The 8,021-nt window shown below is 48.5% G+C and overlaps 2 non-coding genes across 2 annotated transcripts; one reads left to right on the top strand and one right to left on the bottom strand.

Moving 5' to 3' along the window:
• Positions 1-246: 246 nt before the first annotated feature.
• LOC142457544 (U1 spliceosomal RNA) lies at positions 247-410 on the bottom strand. The gene has a single exon (XR_012786260.1). It is a non-coding gene; the product is annotated as a U1 spliceosomal RNA (small nuclear RNA).
• A 1,533-nt stretch (positions 411-1,943) lies between these two features.
• Positions 1,944-2,050, top strand: LOC142457495 (U6 spliceosomal RNA). Its single transcript, XR_012786222.1, has one exon. It is a non-coding gene; the product is annotated as a U6 spliceosomal RNA (small nuclear RNA).
• Positions 2,051-8,021: the final 5,971 nt, after the last annotated feature.

Raw genomic sequence — 8,021 nt, 5'->3', positions numbered from 1 at the left:
ATTCCATACGCTCTTTTCTTCGATCCAAGGAAGGAAAGAGAGCGATTGTAGCATTCTTCCCTTTTGAACACATTTAATTTCCTCTCAAAAGAGCTTACTCCCCATGCGTGCTCCTTGCTCAGTGGGTAGCATTAGATGCACGGTGCCCATTTCTCTGACTCGTGTGATGACGTACTGCAGTCTATTTCAGAGCCTTCCCAATACGCAGGTTAATAAAATGGCAGTGATAGCTTTTTTTTGGGTGGGGAGGGGAGAGCGCGAATGCAGTCCCCCACTACCACAAATTATGCAGTCAAGTTTCCCACATTTGGGGAAATCGCAGGGGTCAGCACATCCGGAGTGCAATGGATAAGCCTCGCCCTGGGAAAACCACCTTCGTGATCATGGCGTCTCCCCCGCCAGGTAAGTAGGGCAGTGATAGCTTTTAAGGGCTGCCCTCAAACGAATAAAATAATGAAGAAAAAAAAAAAGGAGAGTACCTAGATCTTAAGCTTTGAGCTTATCCAAATCCATTTAATTAGGGGGACAAATAGACTGTTAAGAATATAGCATTTTGAGAATGATGAGGGCAACGAATGTATAAGGGTGCTTTACTCAATTGAGGTATGTATGGATTGTGATAAGAGTTGTATGAGCCCCAATAAAATGATTTATGAAATATAAAAAAGAATATAGCATTTCACCCTAACACTAGGAGCACAGGCATAGTAATATCCAGCTGTTCTTAATCGGGTCGTTGGTTTCGTAGTATCAGGAGAGGTGAGTGTTTCTATGATGGAAAAGCCAACGGCTTCTTTGCCTATCTGCGTGTCGGTTCATTTGTGATGACCTCGAATGAGCTGGAGACAGAAGCAGCACTTTCACCTTTCTACGAGGCTAGGCCCTTTAAGCAGTGCATAGCGTATCACCAGGACACAATGCCACTGCCCCAAAGTAATGAATAAAGACACTTCTCTGGTCAACCAATACCGCCAGCAGATGTAAACGAGGAGGAGGTTTACTCTTTTCTTTCTTTTATTTTATTTTAAAAAACATTTTATTAGGGACTCATACAACTCTTATCACAATCCATACATACATCAATTGTGTAAAGCACATCTGTACAGTCTTTGCCCTCATCATTTTCAAAGCATTTGCTCTCCACTTAAGCCCCTGGCATCAGGTCCCCTTTTTTCCCCTCCCTCCCCACTCCCCCCTCCCTCATGAGCCCTTGATAATTTATAAATTATTATTTTGTCATATCTTTCCCTGTCTGACGTCTCCATTCACCCCCTTTTCTGTTGTCCGTCCCCCATGGAGGAGGTCACATGTAGATCCTTGTAATCGGTTCCCTCTTTCCAATCCACTCTCCCTCCACTCTCCCAGCATCGCCCCTCACCCCCCTGGTTCTGAAGGTATCATCCACCCTGGATTCCCTGTGCCTCCAGCTCCCATATGCACCAGTGTACATCCTCTGCTCTATCCAGACTTGCAAGGTAGAATTCGGATCATGGTAGTGGCAGGGGGAGAGCTTTACTCTTTTCTGAAGGAACCTTTTCCCCTGGTTGCATGCTTGCTGGGGTCTCTGTGCCCAGTTGGAGAAGAGGAGGCACTCGGGAAAAAGCAGGGCAGCTCAGGCCCCTGCTCCTCTGCTGAGAGCCACCCCACCAGCCCAGCTGCAAGACATCTGCATTGCCCAGTCTCCCGTGGGTGCCAGGATCAATGCAGGGTTCAGTGTCCGTCAGCCCTCACTCCCACCAGCGTTCAAGCTTCCCAAGCGCGTTACATTCTCTAATGTATGTAATGTAAGTGTAAAGAACTTGACTCAACTTTCTTATTCGAGCACACCCTCAGTAATTCATAGAACTTGGAAGCCCCTCCTTTCCCTTGCATCATCTCCTCCTTTTCTCCTCATGGATGCTTAGTTGATTAGTAAAAGAAGAATTCAAAGTCACACGAGTGCCGTGCTTGCTTCGGCGGCACATATACTAAAATTGGAATGATACAGAGAAGATTAGCATGGCCCCTGCGCAAGGATGACACGCAAAGTCACACGAGTGCCCCTGAAAAAGCAAGGCAGCCCTATGGAAGCAGTTCTCTAACATACAGGGATACGGAGACAGCCAGAGTCCCCACCCACTAGCGAGTTCTTGGGGTCCGTCACCCTTAGGGGTCTCCTGATGATGTGCGGTCAGTTGGACAGCCTGCAGCACCAGTGTGCTGCTGCTCTCCTGGGCCGGCTCCCACGGCAACAGCACCCAGAGAGCCAGCGGCTCTAGCCTGGCGAGGGCAGAGTCGGTGGTATTACTCAGCCTGGACCCACAGGACCCCGTGGTGTGACTCTTCCTCAAAGGGGTCCTCTGAGCCCCCGCTGCCGTCCTGAGACCCATCGATAAGACTGCTCAGAATCCTACACAAAGCCTGTCGGCCTGAGAGGGCTTGTACCCTTCCTTCTGCCACCTTTTCTTAAACAGACAGGCTCCCAACATTCTACAAACCCAACTCCAACCTCTGACCTCAATTCCAGCCAACATGGCGCTGGGGGGTGGGGGGTGGGGCGGCAGCCCACTCCTGAGTCAACTGTGAAGCAAGCAGCAGGCTGTGGCCGCCTCAGCTAAGACCCCTAAATCCATTTTTTGGGTGTCCCCAAAGAACTAAACGATGTTTTCTTTTGTATCTTTCTCTGCCCTGTGAGCCAACCCCCTTTGGAACGACCCCTAGACCTGTTTGTAGAGCAAGTCTACTTGGACGGTGCTCCCACAAGGTTCTGGGCTCCTCCCATCTTCTTGAAACTATCCAAGCTAGACAAGTTAGAAGCGTTAGATTAAGAGGGAGTCTTGCTTCAGTACATGGATAACTGATTGATGGCCAGCACTTCTAATGAATCGCCGAGCTTTAACACAGTCAGAACCTTACAGTTCTTAGCTACGAAGGGGTAGAAAGCCTCCCAAAAGACGCCCCCTGAGTGCAGCGGAACAGCAAGGGAATGGAGTGGCAAGGTCCCCAGGGAATGCTGAAAGTTGACTTTGGGGCCAGGGCGTGGTGCCCCAACAGACTGGACTGGAAAACGCTCCTAAGGGCCAGCAAACGATCCCTGAACTAACTACAAGCTTTTCTCTTGTGAACTGTTTTGTTCTGTTCTTTGTCAGTGGTTTGTTTTTGTTGTTTTGTTGTCTGGTTGTATACTGTTGCTTTGTTTTCCTCTGTTTTGTTTTCGTGCATGTTAGTGTCTCCACAGGTCTGTCTGAATAGGACAGGCTGGATGAACTATCTGGAGGAAAAACAACGGACCGACAGTTCCGGGGGGACTTGGGGTGGAGGGGGTAGGGGGGTAAGGAAGTGGTGTTAACAAACCTAGGGACAAGGGAAAAACATGGGACCCCAAATGGTAGAGAAGGGGGAGTGGCAGGCCTGGTGGGAAATGATCAAGGGTAAGGTTGCTTAGAGAAGAGGTATACTCTAGCCCAGGTGGCGACGAAGCATGGTAGTAGGGCAGGAGGAAGGTCAAGGGAGATGGAGAAAAGAGCTAGGAGTCAAAGGGCATTCATGGAGGTCTAGACAAAGACATGTACATGCAAACATATATAGGAGGATGGGGAAATAGATCTATGTGTCTATATTTATAGGTCAAGTATTAAGGTGGCAGAAGGACCTTGGGCCTCTACTCAAACACTCCCTCAATGCATGAATACCTTCTTTTATTAAATTGGAACTCTATAATGCTCACTCTCCCGACACAACGGCTGAAGCCAAAGTGGGTGAACAAGTAAATGTGGTGAAGAAAGCTGATGGTGCCCGGCTATCAAAAAAGATAGTGACTGGGGTCTTAAAGGCTTGAAGATAAACAAGCAGCCATCTAGCTCAGAAGCAACAAAGTCCACATGGAAGAACACACCAGCCTGTGTGATCGAGTGGTCCCAAAGGGATCAGTTACCAGGCATCAAAGAACAAAAAATCATATCATTGACTGCACACCTCCATGATAGGATCGCTGAAGACAAATGGGTGCATAAGCAAATGTGGTGAAGAAAGCTGATGGTGCCCGACTATCAAAAGAGATAGTGTCTGGGGTCTTAAAGGCTTGAAGGTGAACAAGCGGCCATCTAGCTCAGAAGCACATAAGCCCACATGGAAGAAGCACACCAGCCAGTGCGATCACGAGGCGCCAAGGGACCAGGTATAAGGCATCATGCAAAAAAAAAAAAGATATAAGTGTGTGTATGTATGTGTATATGTATATGTATATATATACCATATTAAATGAAGGGGGAAGTGCAGAGTGGAGACCCAAGGCCCAAGTGTCGGCCAATGGAGATCCCCTCATACAGGGGTTTAGGAGAGGAGATGGGTTAATTAGGGTGTGAGGTAGTATCGATGAAGAACACAGCTTTCCCCCAGATCCTGGATGCTTCCTCCCCCCAACTACCATGATCCGAATTCTACCTTGCAGGGCTGGATAGGACAGAGGCTGTACACTGGTACATATGAGGGCTGGAGGTACAGGGAATCCAGGGTGGATGATACCTTCAGGACCAAGGGTGTGAGGGACGATGCTGGGAGAGTGGAGGGTGAGTGGGTTGGAAAGGGGGAACTGATTACAAGGATCCACATGTGACCTCTTCCCTGGGAGAGGGACAGCAGAGAAGGGGGGAAGGGAGACTCCAGATAGGGCAAGATATGACAAAATAACGATGTATAAATTACCAAGGGCACATGAGGGAGAGGGGAAAGGGGAGGGAGGGGGAAAAAAAAGAGGACCTGATGCAAGGGGCTTAAGTGGAGAGCAAATGCCTTGAGAATGATTGGGGCAGGGAATGTATGGATGTGCTTATACAATTGATGTATGTATATGTATGGATTGTGATAAGAGTTGTATGAGTCCCTAATAAAATGTAAAAAAAGAAAAGAGGAGAAAAAATGATTAGGGCAAAGACTGTACAGATGTGCTTTATACAATTGATGTATGTATATGTATGGATGGTGATAAGAGTTGTATGAGCCCCTAATAAAATGTAAAAAAAGAAATAAAATGATTAGGACAAAGAAAAAAAAAGACGCCCCCTAATTTTTTACTACAGGCTTGGTATTTAGGCTTTGTCTTGGCTCCAGGATCCCAGAGGCTTTCCTCAGAGAGGAAAGGGTTCATGGTAGACTTGGCTGAAGTTGAAAGCCTTCCTGGGAATGGCTGGGTTTTGCTGCATACAGACACCTAACTTTGGGCTCTTAGCCAAACTTCTTTGTAGGAATCTGAAGGAAAAGAAAAGGCCATCCTAGACTAGACCTCCCTGAGCTCCTGAGCATTCCGATGAGCAAAACACAAGTGTGGGCTCAGCCCTCTCCTTCGGCCGCCCCAACCTTTCCAACTTTGCATGTACATGAAAGGCAGGGAGTTTCTCTGGGAGTTCTCGCGCATCATTTTCAACCAATCAGCAGGCCAGTCATATATTTCTCAAAACAGCTGGACGCAGAAGCTACAGGCTGCCTCCATTGCCTAAGGGCAGTGGCAGCTACTGTGTTAACAAAAGAGGCATCTAAGTTCACTTCAGGACAACTGTGGCAGTTACATAATCTGGTGTCAACTTGCGAAGGGGTGGAGTCTAGCCGATCAATCAGGTCGCAGCTTGATGACCTCATTTGGAGGCACCACAGAAATAAATAACCTGCTGGAGGCGGGACACACAGAGACTGCCTTGGAGACCAGAGCCCTGGAGCTGGAGAGCCACATGGAGACCCATGCCAGTGCTGAGATGCTTCACCTCCACTGGATCCACAAGACATTCCACCCACTGGCCTGTGGTCCTTCTTCCTGCATGTGCTGCGTGAGTCTGAAGAAGAATTTATAGACTGGTAATGGACATATGGGCTAATATCGGATTTATGGACTTAACCTGGACTGGGCTGGGATGTTTTTTTAATGTATGATTGCTCTTTGATATAAAGTTCTCTTTTACACACACACACGAGTGTCTATGAATTTGTTTCTCTAGCCTACTCGGACTAACACAACAACCCACGGAAATATTCACCCATGCCACACATTCACAGTCCTTGAGGCTAAGGAAAATAGCCGGTCAGCCAGCGGAAGGATTACTCCACATCAAATGTCCTTTCAGATGTCGCAGGAATGATCATAAAAGTTGGTCATCCCTTCAATCTGGTCACTTTGCTCTCAACCAGTTCCCAGAAACCACCCGACTATCTCAGCCATACTGGTGTGGAAGTCACTGATGCAGTTTTTTGCTAGAATAAAATTGAGCTGGACCTCAGTAGACAACCCTGAGGCTGAGTGGCATACCGATGGCAGCTTCTGCTCAAATGGCACTTGACAGCCCAGAAGTCCCCAATCAAGCCTGCTGCACTCACATCACAACTTCCCGAGGCAGTAAAAGCCCCAAGGGAATGGCCGTGATCCCTAGGGATGCAGGAGGCATCAGAAGGACCACCGCCTAATGATCCTCGGGGAAACTCAGAGGCTTAGCAAGAAGCTAGGCGAGCATCTCGGGAAGGACCCCTCCCTCTCGTTGCCTAGCCCTCTTTCCTTCAAACGTAGGGGCAGCAAGGCCTCTGAATAGTGCACAGGATTGGACTCTGGCATAGAAACAGAGATCCACGAATCCCAAAGACAGGTGCTATAGAACACAGAAGGAACTCTGTGGATGCCCGAAGCTGCAGTTTGGCAAGTAAGTAAAGCCCGACGCTATTATGGGAGAGACACCTGAGAGTGCTTGATGCGTCGACCGTAAGTGCTATAGGCAGAGTGTGTGAGGTCTGCCAGCTTAACAATCAGCTCAGCCCGACAGACATTATTCTGGGGCGCACTGGCCAACGGATCAACTGTGCTGCCGCCGTGTCAAAGGCTTAAGTACCTCCCTGGTGGTGCAGTGGTTACACGTTGGGCTGCGATCATGTGGTCAGCAGTTTGAAACCACCAGCAGCTCCACGGGAGAAAGACTGGGCATTCAACATAAAGTTACAGTCTTGGAAACCCATGGGGTGGGGGGAGGGTCACTGTGAGTCAGCATTGACTCGATGGTGGTGAGATTGGTTTGGGTTGGAGTGTTTGTGGGCACCCTGATCGGGTAGATAGAAGCATTCCCACAAGGACAGAAAGAGTTTGTGAGGTTCTGTAAAGCCTTGCTGAACAAATCATCCCCAGGTTTGGTCTCCCCCAGGCACTCCAAGCAGATAAAGGTCCATCTTTCCTTGCCCAGGTCACTCAAGCCTTAGCCAAGCCCCTAGGATAGGCATTAGTAAATGCTGCATGCTGCCTATCACCATCAGTCACCTAGTAAAGTGGAACACAGGCATCAGCCAAGGGATCTGGATTCCTAGGCTGCCAGTTGCTCTCCTGAATTTCTGCTAGAGCTGCTCCCACAATAAGCTCAAGCTCGGCCCTTTTTCAAAATAGCCTCCTTCATGATCCAGAAACTCACTCATTGCGACGTTATTGCACTTGGCCAAGTCCAGCAATCCCTTATCAGGAATGTTTCCAAGCTCTCCCTGGAACCTGGGAAAGTCTAATACTCTGTGTTTTCCAGCCAGGTAAGGAGGTCCTGCAGTAGGAATAGAAACAAAGTACCTCGGGCGATCTCCCGGAGGCCTGGGGAAGGCCCTAGGCACCCCCATCAGCAGGTGAGCTGGGGGGTAAAGAACACACATGTTTCACAATTAAACTTCATGTCCCACATGAACTCGGATCTGCTGGGGACACTCCTGACCCACAAGAATAAATACATCTGCAAGCCAGTCACGGACTTGAAGTTTCTGCTCTAAAAGAAGTGAGTCACATCCCTCTAGGACTTCACCCCCCTGTTATGGGGCTATTGCTCATGTTCACCCCGGCCTCTACACTTTACTCATTTTAGGACCTGGCATATTTATAACCTAGTGGTGAAGCTTGTTTCCCCTTATTTGTAGCAGTTTCTCTGAAAATCCATGACACTCCAGTTTTCAACCCATTCATCCCATCAGGCACGTGAGCTCAGCCTCACAAAACTTCACAGCAGCTCGTGAGAGGTTTCTACTCTGTTGGGTAGGGATGT

This window comes from Tenrec ecaudatus, chromosome 9, assembly GCF_050624435.1.
Source record: "Tenrec ecaudatus isolate mTenEca1 chromosome 9, mTenEca1.hap1, whole genome shotgun sequence".
NCBI classification, from domain to species: Eukaryota; Metazoa; Chordata; class Mammalia; order Afrosoricida; family Tenrecidae; genus Tenrec; species Tenrec ecaudatus.
This window is presented reverse-complemented; position numbering and strand designations above follow the sequence as displayed.